This window comes from Mercenaria mercenaria, unplaced genomic scaffold (genome assembly GCF_021730395.1).
Source record: "Mercenaria mercenaria strain notata unplaced genomic scaffold, MADL_Memer_1 contig_1373, whole genome shotgun sequence".
NCBI classification, from domain to species: domain Eukaryota; kingdom Metazoa; phylum Mollusca; class Bivalvia; order Venerida; family Veneridae; genus Mercenaria; species Mercenaria mercenaria.
In genome coordinates, this window is record NW_026459350.1 from 988 (window position 1) to 15,552 (window position 14,565).

The following is a 14,565-nucleotide window of genomic DNA, read 5'->3' on the forward strand; positions in this document are numbered from 1 at the left end:
TAATTCCCGATTACCGGGGTAATATGATAATGTTAACCTTAGTAAAAGATAGGGATAATATCCCAATGACAGCTTCCAAAGGGAAAAACTGATTTGTGGCCATAACGATAATTTGCAGTCAAATTAAATGCAACATCCGATCAATTCAATTCAACATTCTCTCGTTAATACAGAGAATACATCATTGAATGGAAATTGCAGACTGTCAGCATGGGACCACTACCTTAATATCTACAAGTGGTTCGTATTACCACATACAATTTGGCGTTGTGACCGCAAATCATATTTAACAGTTGTACACACTGAATTCGAATCTACAGCTAGAAAACTAAAAGTAACTTGTTAAAAAACAATTGATGGTTGTGACATGATTTTGTTTTTATTCTACTACTGTACTGTTCAGTCCAATACTGGACAATTTTATTTCGGCTTATGTAATTTTGGCCCACTTACCTATTTTAAGTTAAATAACTATATCTATGTCTTATCTGAATATATTCAAAATGGGTGGGGAATTAGGCCATTTCAAATTTTGTCTTAATGTACAACATGTAAAAAATAAGAAATTGAAGTAATGATATATGAAATTCTTAAAATGTAGAATTGATGTGACATACATTGTTGCTCAAAAGTTGCCATGTTAAAAGGGACCATTTGTTTTAAAAAAATTTATACTTCTCTTTTTGCAGACTTTCACTCTCTGGATATGTAGACCTTAAAACATAATACATGTATAGATTTTTAAAGAAAAACCATTACATCGATTAAATGCTAACTTCACTTCAAAAAAAAAAACAATGTGTTTAATTTGAAAAAACAAAATACGATTGTCTGCAATATTAGAATATGATACATTTTAACATGGCAACTCACTTTTCGTTTCACAAAATCATATCTCCCCATTTTCGTGTTACTAAACGATGGCTGTAGCCTACTTACATGTTTTTGTATTTTCGAGAGTTTTAACGATTTATTGTATTTACTGCGAGGGTTGGTAGTTCTGCACGTGCTGGCCCCCGGGATGTTGGACTGGCAATAGAAACAAACAAACTCAACACATGCATGTAAATAACGCAGGTACTTGAAAACATGTTCAGGCAAGCTGTCGGTATAACAGTCCCTCATTTTGTCACAAAATAACCAAGCTTCATATAGAAATACAGTCACACCTGTGCATAAAGGCCACCTGCAAATTAAAACCACTTTATGGCTCTCCCTAGCATGCTCTTCAAGTACATGTCTGACTGTATTCTAAATTATACAAATTCAAGCTATTAAATATTCAAAATTTGTATCAGAAAATACATCCTCTTCATTATTTATCAGAACTTTATTCCACAATAAGCAATGGTAGACATGTGGACTGGTGAGAGAACATTTCGACGTCTAACAGCCACCATGACGTCTGATCCCTTACTACATAGTTGAATGAAGTCCAGCATCGTTTTTATCGTCTTGTTTTAATGGACATGTTAAAATGGAAATAAACATGGCCTTCTTGTGATTTATTGTTTAATTTACCAGGACTCATTGTTTTGATGCTTGGGCATCAAACCATGATGGCTAACATAATCCTGGTTGAATTTATGAGCATCTGTATGAAGAACTGTAGTAAAGCATATGATGAACGACATGAAGGCCTTGTTTTTTTGTTTGTTTTTTTTTTTTAAATAATTCTATGCTTTCCACTTATAATTAAGCTTGTTTCTTCCAGGATAATAAGATTTTAAACAATCTGCTGTGCCATGTCTTTAAAAACATGTTAAATTCATACCATGAAACATTAACACTGTCTAACAAATAAGACATTGAAATGAAATTCATTTGCAGCTGATCTGACAAGACAATTAGAACACAAGTGTGATATGACAAATTTAATACTATGACAACTATAGAAGAACAAAGTTCTGAGAAACTTAAATCAATACTATGCACTTTTTCATCCTTTTTTCTAGTTACTTTTATTTAAGAAAGCTGAAGTTAAAAAGCAGACAATTTTCTGAACGCACATCTACCACCATTGATCCCATAATACATCCCGTTTTTGAGGGTATTATAAAAAGAGTCAAAAATGCAAATGAGGTATAACATATGCATTTAAAGTTCTAGAATGGTGTAAGAATTTTAGACAGGAATTGCAAGTACATTAAGATAAATCAAGTTCTGAAAAACAATGAAGAAAGCTCAGTCTACAGTATACTGTAAAAGCAGATTTTCGCGAGGGTTTAATTTTCGCTATATTCGCGAGGCCCTACATCTCGCAAAAATCCTCGGGTAAATATTCACCATAAGTATAATTCAAGAAAGATACAATTTTTTACAATTTCGCGAACATTAAACATCGCTAACATGTACAAAATTTCAAACTCACAAAATTTTGACCTAGCGAAAATATATGCTTTTACAGTACAGAGAGCTATATTTTCAATCAATACAGTGAAGTTTTGAAGTACGGTGAAGATAGATCAGTTCACAGAATCAGTATACCTACAGCTAAATTTTCAAGTAATCAAGTGAAGCTTGTGAAATTTTATGACAAACAAGATGACTTGCTTTTACTTTGCACATGCAAAGGTTTTTTTTTTTCATTGAGAGATATCTATAATTAAGTCCCATGGTATGATTAATAAAATGCAAACTTTCAATGAGAAACAATTCAGTTTTCTTTTTTAAACACACACACATATATATATATATATATATATATATATATATATATATATATTATATGCTCTTAAAAATACATTCAACCGAATGATGTCCAGATAATACATACTTCAATGAGAAATGACAGATTACTGAATCAAGACAGTGAACATACAAATAACTGTACCAGATTTATTCTATTTGTCTTTTAATTTATTAAGAAGTAAAGTAGAATTTATTATTTAGTGTACAAGTAAACCGAACATTTGACAATGAGAGTAAGATGTGCGATTTTATTAAGGATTGCATGGTGTAATAGCCACATTTCATATCTTTATTTTTTATTTTGTTGGGTTTAACGTCGCACCGACACAAATTTAGGTCATATGGCGACTTTTCCAGCTTTAATGGTGGAGGAAGACCCCAGGTGCCCCTCCGTGCACTATTTCATCACGAGCGGGCACCTGGGTAGAACCACCGACCTTCCGTAAGCCAGCTGGATGGCTTCCTCACGTGAAGAATTCTACGCCCCAAATGAGGTTTCGAACCCACATCGATGAGGGGCAAATGGTTTGAAGTCAACGACTCTAACCACTCGGCCACGTAGGCCCTCATTTCATATCTTGTAACTGGATGGTAATATTTAAATGAAATTCGGTCACTTTAAAGACATTCAAAATTAAAAACGTTTCATCAAGAGATTTTTCAAATTTTATCATTTTTTGGGGAGATAATCGGTATAGAAGTTAACATTGATGCCTATGGGAAATATATAATTTCTTTAATTATAAGAATCTGAACTTGTGTTTCGAGAAAATTTTGCGGTAGAAAGCTGCATTATATGATTCTGATACAAATATCAAAAAGAAATTTAAAATTCCCGGTAGGGAAAAGGAGAAAATTATTTTTTTCTAGTTTTCAGGGGAGATAACTCATGAAAAAACAAAATCATCGGGGGAGGTAATCTAAAGGAAATTTTTGAGAACTTCTGTCACAATATAACTTGTCATAATGCACCTTATTTCTATCTTTTGACATTTTCAAAGTTTACATTATCAAGTTGTATGTACGCTTTTGGTGAAATTGAGGCCTATTACGGGTAGTTATCCTTAACTGCATTTTCCAGACCTGATACAAAATATTTATTTTCAGACAGTGGACAAGGAAGTGTGTCACAAGATTTTTGAGAAAACATGTATATAACACATTCAGAACATGTAGAACGGCTGCCTGAATTCTCTTAATTTTCTCATCATATTGAATACATCATTCACATTAAAAAAAGAGTATCTGCCAGGACTGTATGCAGATTTAGGAAATGCAGAGTGCAAGCCTAGACTTACAGTTCAAGTTCAATGTTAATGTCATTTTTAACTACTTTCGGATATAATTTAGCACTACACTTTCAGTCAAAAACATATAGAAATCGCTGTGTAGATAGATTACAGAAACATAAAATTATGTAGGCTTACACATGTAGCTCTTGACAGCAAAATGAACCAAAATCATATCTTTGTTGTGTTAATATACATGCACGGAAGCTTAGCAAAATAAAGCTGTTAGCTTGGATCAGAATTAACATGTTGGCATGCCAGAGAAGGTTTCAATCAATGATTGCATTTTTACTGTCATTTTATTTGAAGCAAGCATTAAGTTTAAATGCTTGTACGTCGTGTAATTTCAAAGCCATGAAGAAAGTGTGTTCAGACAAAAAGGGGTTTTTTTTACATATAAATTTATATCATTTTCTTTTGCTTCCCCTCTGGAAAAACCCTCTGCTAGGGAACAAATGAGGGCAATCTGCTTAGCTTTTTAAGTCAATGACACTGATGCATCTTAGAAGAAAGTGTTGTATAGGTCAAATACTTAACTTAAAGCCGGTTTCCCTTGAAAAACAAAGTTTCTGTTGTTTTTTCAAATATCTTAACATCTCATTGGTAACCTTTGCCTTAGAATGCTCTAAACACAATTACTTCAAAAAGGCATTTCCATGGCAAAAAAAAGGTAAATGTTCATACAAGTTTACTTTCAACAGCTAGTTGAAATGAAAGCAACATTCATGAGCTCATGATTCACAGTAACTTACCCTGTGGGATAAAATGCTGCATCTGGTGGTGGGATCCCTGCCCCGGGGTCTGTCCTGTAAGACTTTGAACACCAGATTGTGACATCAACTGTTGTTGCATGCCTCCTGTTTAAAAGAAACAAAAACCAATTTTCTTCATAAAGAAATATGGTCGATATGGGAAGTCAAGTCGTGGAGGCTACGTAGCTCAGTCAAACCGCAATATACCCAGTCAGTCTCCACAAACCACTCAAGTGTCTTCACAACCCACTGTAGATAATGTTAACGGAGGAACGTTGTTGTTTTGTTATTTTTTACATCAAAATTGTTTTGAAAATTTGGTTTTTCTTACTTTGAATAGTGATTTTAACATATGATATGGTTAAAGATCTCGTTGGTTATTCCATACATTTTCTCTTCTGGACAACTCGCAAAAAAGGCTTATGCCTTATGAAAAACAGAGATGTGGTGTTATTCAAAAGGGACAATGGGTAGTCATCAAAGGAAATTTCTTTAAAATGTGAAAAACTGCAGCATTTTAAAAAGACTTAAGTTCCAGTAATCTTCAGTCTTTAGAACCACTTGGAGAGTTAAAGAAAACAAAAGAAATAATCATAAGAAAATGAAGTGAAAGTAAAAGTGCCATGTTTGAAGGCCCTCGAGAAATCAGACTGGATCAGATGTTAAAATTTTTTGACAATCGGGACAGACGCTTCAGTGGTTGGATGATTGAGTCAGACTTGGAAAAATAAACAAGAAAATGCCTCTGAAATTTTTTTTGTAAGTTTAGACTTCATTTTGGCTGCTTTTAACTTGGAGATAGTAAACAAAAAATCAGTGTTTGCTGAACTTGCAACCTCTAAATCTTGCAAGATTAAATGAGCCATGCCATGAGAAAACCAACATAGTGGGTTTGCGACCAGCATGGATCCAGACCAGCCAGGTCAGGATCCATGCTGTTCGCTTTCAAAGCCTATTGGAATTAGAGAAACTGTTAGCGAACAGCATGGATCCTGACCAGACTGCGCGGATGCGCAGGCTATTCTGGATCCATGCTGGTCGCAAAGCCACCATGTTGGTTTTCCCATGGCACGGCTCAGACCTTTTCAAAGGTTGATCCATGTCAAGGGCATGTAAATGTGTAGGAAAATCTAACAAATGATAGATGTATGAACATTTGCTGAGTATTTTGCATTTTATTTAGAACTTGATAAGTACATTTGTATGTTTGTTTACAGAAGAGACTGGGCGACCGACAATACCTGTATCTACAGCAGGGCCTACAGTTAAAACTAGTCCGGTAGGTCACGATCACGGACCTCCACCTGTCACAGACAAACAAGATCACGTGCCACATGCAACACATGCTAATAAAGTAGAAGGGAAAAAATCACTGAAAGGTTGGTTTTCAATTTTGATAATTTTTCACAAGGTCTAAGGAAAGGCCTTAGGGGTATGTTTTAAGTTATTCAAGGAATTAGGTCATAATGTCTTGTCATTAAGAGTTCTTCAGTAGAAAGGTAAGTTTAGGTTTTGTGATGATCCAAATTTGGTGAACTGGTAAATGGGGACAAATTTTTGCGATTGCATCGAACAGTGACATTCTGTCCCACAGGAACACAGAACTTTTATAAGGCTTGCTTATCATTACTTTTGTTAAGTTAGTTTTCATCCACAGTGCCTGCTTAATATCTTTAGCAGATGTTTCGGAGATTCTTTCCCATTGTTCACCAAACTTAGAATTTTCAAGTGAATATTATCTTGGTCAAGTTTGATAACCAGTTGGATAGTCTTAAGAAGTTATGGCCCTTGAATTAGTCATAACCGAGAAAATTGACAACTAGTCTGCTCAGTAAGTAGGTACATGTATTATAAAAGTCGGAAGAAATTTGCTGCAGCATATATTGTGACAGTTTGCCCCGCCTGTTGTATCTAGTAGCATATAACTAAAAGCACTCGGACTGAGGTAACTTAAATTTTTTCTAGGATACAACAATGTTGGAAGAAATCTGCCTCATACATGTAAGTTAAGCTAAGCAAGCATCTGATTGGTTGATTTTGAGTTCAAATTAGAAATTGACCAATCAGAATGCTGCATTTCTGAGACTGGTCTCAAAACTCTCCTAACTTTTGGCTCATTATAGAGCAGACGTGGTCCTGAAGTTATTATGTCTCCCCCCACCCCACCCCTCCGCCCCCTCTTGGGGAGACATATTGTTTTTGCCCTGCCCGTCCGTACGTCACACTTCATTTCCGGTCAATAACTGGAGAACCATTTGATCTAGAACCTTCAAATTTCATAGGGTTGTAGGGCTGCTGGAGTAGACGACACTTATTGTTTCTGGGGTCACTCAATCAAAGGACAAGGTCACAGGGGCCTGAACATTGAAAACCATTTCCGATCAATAACTAGAGAACCACTTGACCCAGAATGTTGAAACTTCATAGGATGATTGATCATGTAGAGAAGATGACCTCTGTTGTTTTTGGGGTCACTCCGTTAAAGGTCAAGGTCACAGGGGCCTGAACATTGAAAACCATTTCCGATCAATAACTTTGAGTACCACTTGACCCAGAATGTTGAAACTTAATAGGATGATTGTACTTGCAAAGTAGATGACCCCTATTGATTTTTGGTCACTCTGTTAAAGGTCAAGGTCACAGGGGCCTGAACATTGAAAACCATTTCCGGTCAGTAACTTGAGAACCACTTGACCCAGAATGTTGAAACTTAATAGGATGATTGGTCATGCAGAGTACATGACCCCTATCGATTTTGGAGTCACTCTGTTAAAAGTCAAGGTCACAGGAGCCTGAACATGGAAAACCGTTTCCGATCAATAACTTGAGAACCTCTTGACCCAGAACGTTAAAACTTCATAGGATAATTGGACATGCAAAGTAAATGACTTAAAGGTCAAGGTCACAGGGGCCTGAACATGGAAAACCGTTTCCGGTCAGTAACTTGAGAACCGCTTGACCCAGAATGTTGAAACTTCATAGGATGATTGGTCATGCAGAGTAAATGACCCGTTTTGTTTTTGGGGTCACTCCGTTAAAGGTCAAGGTCACAGGGACCTGAACATTGATAACCATTTCCGATCAATAACTTGAGAACCTCTTGATTCAGAATGGTGAAACTTCATAGGAAGATTGAACATGCAGAGTAGATCACCCCTATCGATTTTGGGGTCACTCTGTTAAAGGTCAAGGTCACAGGAGCCTGAACATGGAAAACAATTTCCGGTCAATATTTTGAGAACCACTTGACCCAGAGTGTCGAAACTTCATAGGATGATTGAACATGCAGAGTAGATGACCCCTATTGATTTTTGGGTCTGTCTATTAAAGGTCAAGATCACAGGGGCCTGGTCATGTTAAATCATTTTCGGAACTTGAGAACCACTTGACCTAGAATGTTGAAACTTAATAGGATGATTGGACATGCAGAGTAGATGACCCCTATTTATTTTGGGGTCACTTGATCAAAGGTCAAGGTCACAGGAGCCTGAACAGTGACTTGAGAACCACTAGGCCAAGAGTGTTGAAACTTAGCGGGATGACTGGACATGCCAAGTAGATGATCCCTGTTGCAGCCAGCCATCAGTGTCTCTTTGACTTTCGCTCCTGACCCCTATTGACTTCTTGCCTATACGACTTTGCATTGGGGGAGACATGCGCTTTTTAGCTCGACTATTCGAAGAATAAGTAGAGCTATCCTACTCACCACGGCGTCGGCGTCACACCTTGGTTAAAGTTTTTCTTACCAGTCCACATTTTGACAAAGTCTTTTGAGTTAAAGCTTTGAAACTTTCAGCACTTGTTTACCATCACCATGACCATTTATAGACAAGAGCACATAACTCCATCAAGGATTTTGGCTGAATTATGGCCCCTTTTATCTTAGAAATCTCGGTTAAGTTTTTTCGTACCAGTTCATATTTTGACAAAGTATTTTTGGTTAAAACTTTGAAACTTTCAACACTTGTTTACCATCACCATGTCCAGTTATAGGCAAGAGAACATAACTCCATCAAGGATTTTGGCTGAATTATGGCCCTTTTTTGACTTAGAAATCCTGGTTAAGTTTTTCGTACCAGTTCATATAAAAATTTTGACAAAGTCTTTTGAGATAAAGCTTTGAAACTTTCAACACCTGTTTACCATCACCATGTCCAGTTATAGGCAAGAGTACATAACTCCATCAAGGATTTTGGCTGAATTATGTCCCCTTTTGACTTAGAAATCTGGGTTAAGTTTTTCGTACCAGTTCATATTTTGACAAAGTCTTTTGAGATAAAGCTTTGAAACTTTCAACACCTGTTTACCATCACCATGTCCAGTTACAGGCAAGAGTACATAACTCCATCAAGGATTTTGGCTGAATTATGTCCCCTTTTGACTTAGAAATCTCGGTTAAGTTTTTCATACCAGTTAATATTTTGTGTAAAGTGTTTGACATATGGCTTTGAAACTTTTATCACATGTTCAGTATAATAGTCTCTATCTGTAGGAAAGAGTACATAACTCTGTCATCTATCTTGGCTGAATTATGGCCCTTTTTGGACATGGAAATTATTTCTGTTTTCATACAAGTCCACGTTTTGTCAAAACTAAATGACATATTGCTTTTAAACTTTGAACACTTGTTTATCATCATGATTTCAATCTGTAGGCAAGAGTACATAACTTTGACAACTATTTTGGCTGAATTATGGCCCTTTTTGGACTTTGAAATTGGTTCACACATTGCCATTTAGTGCAAGACTTATCGAAATCCACAAATACAGGAATTTTGTCTGAATATCTGTGGTAATATTTTGACCCCATTCTTCAATCAATTCTTGGAATAGTCAAGCGCGCTGTCATCCGACAGCTCTTGTTTACAAAAGCATCTTCTAGTTCTGACTATGAAACTGGGAGTTGTGAGTTAGAACCCCTACTCCTGCAACTAAAATTTAAAGTCATTAGGATAAGAATCCTGTGTACAGGTGTTTTACACCTGGCACACTAAAGAACCAGGGAAGCTTCTGTAACTGGAGTGTCTTCTGTATCTTGCACTATCCTTCAACTGAAATTGCTAACACTGTGCTGAAAGGAGTCTCCTGCATAAGATACTGAGGGTGACTTAGAGTTAACCTGTAACCTGCTATATTAAAATGAACTTGTCCATCTTTCAATTTGGACAGTACCACAAACTGTTAAAAGGGATGCTTACCAAAAAGATACTAACTGAATGGCAAACAGTGCAGATCTTGATCAGACTGCCCAGATGTGCAGGCTGATCAAGATCTACGCTGGTTGCTAAGGCAGAACCAATCCTATCCAGCATGTTAAGAGTTAAATACACACACAGAGCAGACTATGAAGATAATTAAACTCCATGCCTTGAAACAAGCAGCTAGATTGATCCAAATATTTTATCATGAAGATAATAAAATTTCAGATGGCAAAAATGTTTTAGTTACTGTAATTTCAAATGTTTGCATGTGACCAAAATTTAGAGAACTGCAGAAACAGTCGTGAGGTTTTATCCATGCGCAAGTTGTTAACTTTTCCTTCTTTATAAAATTGTGAGTAATTAAAATTTTGAAAGAGTTTCTGACAAAAATATTAATTCTGCAATATAATGATAAAATGCTAAATAAACAAAAATTAATCCCACACAAATGATTTAAAATTACAATAGAAGCTTTTCTAGTTCGTCTGTCAGTCCATCCGTCTGAATGTGGTATGACCAATTTGGCCATCGTAATTTTATTTGCATATTTCATCTTTTGAGTTCATTTGTGGTGAAAATGATATGCATGAATTGAATTGTGTCTTCTTTTGTTGCAGGGAGAGATGAACAGATAAAAGAATTAAGGGAGTTTAGTAACAGATTTAGGGTAATTATACTTATATTAATTCATAATTTTCTATGTTTTATTGGTAGGCATACTGTGTTAAGATGTAATAAAAGTATACTGGGTCTAGTTCATTGGGTAAGAATTTTTATATTACTTAGACTTTGAAAGTGAACAGCATGGATCCTGACCAGACTGGGCGGATGCGCATGCTGGTCTGGATCCATGCTGGTCGCAAACCCACAATGTTGGTTTTCTCATGGCACAGCTCATGTGTAAATAGTAGTGAATGTATGTAATGTTACTGGAATGTTCATTTTCTATCTTACAAGTTTTCAAACAGTGATTCTGACAAACATTTTCTTGTTTTCTCCTCTGACTAGAGTTGACACCATGTGTTATAGACTGATATTCTGTCAGTTATATTTCTTTATCAGTCTATATGGAAGTGCTGGATTTCTACACAGCTTGTATTTGATTTTGAGAAGTATATTAGTTTGATACCCAACTTAAATTTGTCGAACATGCTTTATAGATTGCATGATTTCAGTTTGTAAATATTATTTTAGGTGTCAGCCAGCTCAAGAATTCTTTAGGAATTTTGAATACAACATACTCGTTATTGTGGTCTTAACTGTATTTTATTATAGGACTTGGCCTTAATTTGTTTGACAAAAGTAGGATTTTGGCTTTTATAAGTATATGTTGAATTTTGTTCTATTCAGCTTGACCAGCCCTAACGCAGCATTTATGATGATGTTGACACGTGAAGAAAATAACGAACATTTGTCTGCTGTAACACGTTACCTTGTGTTGTTATAAAGCGGAATTATTCTGTTATGACATATCTGTCTTTAATTCTTCTTTTCATACCTTTTTTGTGCAAAAATGGCGTTAGGAAACACTTTTTGCATCAGAGTTTTAATTCAGAATCTGTTTTATGCAACCTTTACGCTACTCTTGCCTAGTTAAGAATGCTAAATTTGAAAAAAGGTTGCAAAAATTGGTCTTTGTTTATTTTTCATGCCTCAAGTTGTTTACAAAGTACAGAGTTTATAATTGTTGAAAATTATTTCAAAGATTAGAGAGAAACAAAGTCTTAAAATATTGGGGTGAACAGTAGTACGTTACTTTTAGCTAGAAGTCTTCGTGTCTTGTCATAATGAAGAAATGCAAATTACACATGAACATTTTGTTAAATTAAAATTAAGTGATTGTCGCCTCAATGTGAAACTGTTTTGAACTGTACATTAATATTCTTACTCAGCCATTTGTTTTTCTATGAAACAAAGAAGGCAAAGTGTACTGTTGTTATGTGGTAAAAATAAGTAAATGTTCAAGCTCTTTCAAGAATTGACTTGTCCAAGAAAAGCTTGCTGAAAAATAAGTTTATGTTGTGGATGTTGCAAGAATCAAACTGATACATCCCCAATGGTGATTTTATTGCTGAATAACGTAATTGTTGTTTAGATGCTTGTCATTATAACATAATTCGTTTGCATCTAAACTCAGGATTTTATTCAGCGATAAAAAACACTGTTGGTATATTATTTGTTCGAATTAAAGAGGCAGGTAGAATAGTTTCACATTATAGTTCTTTCTCTAATGAAATTAACTGGTATGTTTATGTTAGATTTTCACCTCGTATCTTTGTAAAATGGCAGTGACAAGTTGAAAAAGTGTTCAAAAATTGTTATGTATATTATGGGGAAGTTTTCCACGCATTTACTAAAGAAAAAACACAAACGTTTTCAATTCATTGTAGTAAAAAATAAGAGTTGTCTACATTTGCTGATGCGTCGATATAACAAACCACTGTCAAAACGGTTATTTAAATAAGAGAAAACATTTTGCATTCGTGTTTTACCCATTTAAATGTATTTGAATTTTTGCACGAAATTTCTTGTCCTCTTATGTTGCATCATAAATTCTGATTTAGTGTTCCTTCCTCCCATAAATATTCGTAGCATTTTTCAATTTTTAGACATGTTTTTGTTCTTGTCACTGTAAGTATATGTACCTGCAAAATGTGATAATGGTATGAATGTGATCATTTTGAACATTAAATAACCTGGTCCTGGTGTTCTAAAAATAAGTTTGAAGTCCAGTCTGGGAATGCAGCCTTGCCATTGGTCAATTTTGAAATTGATCTCGGAAACAACCAGTCATTTTCTGGAGTTTCGAGACTGGTCCTCAAAACTTGGTTTTTACAACCTTGGGCCAAATTTGTTAAGTTATGCTTAACAACTTCTGATGTTACTTAAACCATTATTCTTTGGAAATATTTTTGTTAATTCTGTGCAATTTATTATAAATTTTGCAGTTTTTTGTGACCACTGAAAATTTTCTTTCATATTTTATTCAATTTAACGGCGTAATGAGAAACTTCAGTACCATAGGGAGGAATTGATTCCTAGCCATTGTATCTAATCAAATTCATTTTAACTTTGTATAAAGATAAGTACACTTTCAGCCAAAACGGTTTTTACATAAAACATACATGCAGATAACCATTTGTTCTATTTGGCAGTCGCATCATATATGATTGTTCCATTAAAACCCATCAATTCTATCTTTGTGTCTTGTACATCAAGATTTTCTGACATCTCTTAACATAATTTTATTCTCATGTCCTTTGTTTAAATGTTGAACAAAATGGGATGAATGTCTTGTTTATTTGCATTGCTACCTTACTGTTTCAAATTGTGTAATTTGGAGGGAGAATAGTTAGAGAAGAAGTTGTTGCAATATAGAGAGCGGTGGGGAGTTTTTATACTGAAAGTTGTCAAAAAGCATTTTTTTTTGACATCATGTTGAGCATATTCAGCCAACTTTGACATTATTATAAATGTGTCTTATATTTAGAAATCATGTGACCTGTGTTGGTTCACATGAAGTCATGTGACAGTTGAATTTTCTGTCATGTGATGCTTTGTTTAGCCAATCATGTGTCATATTCAAATGAGGAAACTACCATATAGTTGAACGTTGAGAGAGAGATGATTTTAACTTAAAAACCAAGAGATAGCATAACTCCTGCATTTTGAAATGGAGCAAATGTCTTTAAAAAGAAAAAAATAAATGATAAAATCCCGAAGTGTTCTTTTTTCACCATACTTTTGTCTCTTTCCCCTGGAGAACCATTTGCCGTAGAACCTTCAAACCTCATAGGGTTGTAGGGCATATGGAGTTGACAACCCTTATTGTTTTTAGCTCACCTGAGCACGAAGTGCTCAAAGGTGAGCTTTTGTGATCGCCTTGTGTCCGTCTTCGTCAGTCGTCTGTCGTCAACAATTTGACTGTTAACACTCTAGAGGTCACAATTTTGGCCCAATCTTAATGAAGCTTGGTCAGAATGTTACCCTTAATGAAATCTTGGATGAGTTTAATATTGGGTCATCTGGGGTCAAAAACTAGGTCACTAGGTCAAATCAAAGGAAAAGCTTGTTAACACTCTAGAGGTCACAGTTTTGGCCCAATCTTAATGAATCTTAATCAGAATGTTACCCTCAATAAAATCTTGGGTCAAATCAAAGGAAAAGCTTGTTAACACTGTAGAGGCAATATTTATGACTGTATCTTCATAAATCTTGGTCATAATGTTTGTCTTGATGGTCTCAAGGTCCAGTTTGAATCTGGGTCATGTAGGAATAAAAACTAGGTCACCAGGTCAAATCAAAGGAGAAGCTAGTTAACACTGTAGAGGCCACATTTATGACCATATCTTAATGAAACTTGGTCAGAATGTTGATCTTGATGATCTATAGGTCAAGATCAGAACTGGGTCAGGTGGGGTCGAAAATTAGGTCACTAGGTCAAATCAAAGGAAAAGCTTGTTAACACTCTAGAGGCCACATCTATGACTGTATGTTCATGAACCTTAGTCAGAATGTTAATCTTGATGATCTTTAGGTCAAATATGAATCTGGGTCATGTGGGGTCAAAAACTAGGTCACTGGGTCAAATCAAAGCAAAAGCTAGTTAACACTTTAGAGACCACATTTATGA

At 35.3% G+C, this 14,565-nt stretch overlaps 1 long non-coding RNA gene across 2 annotated transcripts; it reads left to right on the top strand.

The window, feature by feature from the left end:
- Positions 1-5,953: 5,953 nt before the first annotated feature.
- Positions 5,954-13,647, top strand: LOC128551630 (uncharacterized). 2 transcript variants are annotated; one of them, XR_008368852.1, is made up of 4 exons: positions 5,954-6,111; positions 6,698-6,733; positions 10,550-10,599; positions 11,283-13,647. It is a non-coding gene; the product is annotated as an uncharacterized LOC128551630 (long non-coding RNA). The 2 variants fall into 2 exon arrangements; XR_008368853.1 differs by lacking the exon at positions 6,698-6,733.
- The last annotated feature ends 918 nt before the right edge of the window (positions 13,648-14,565 follow it).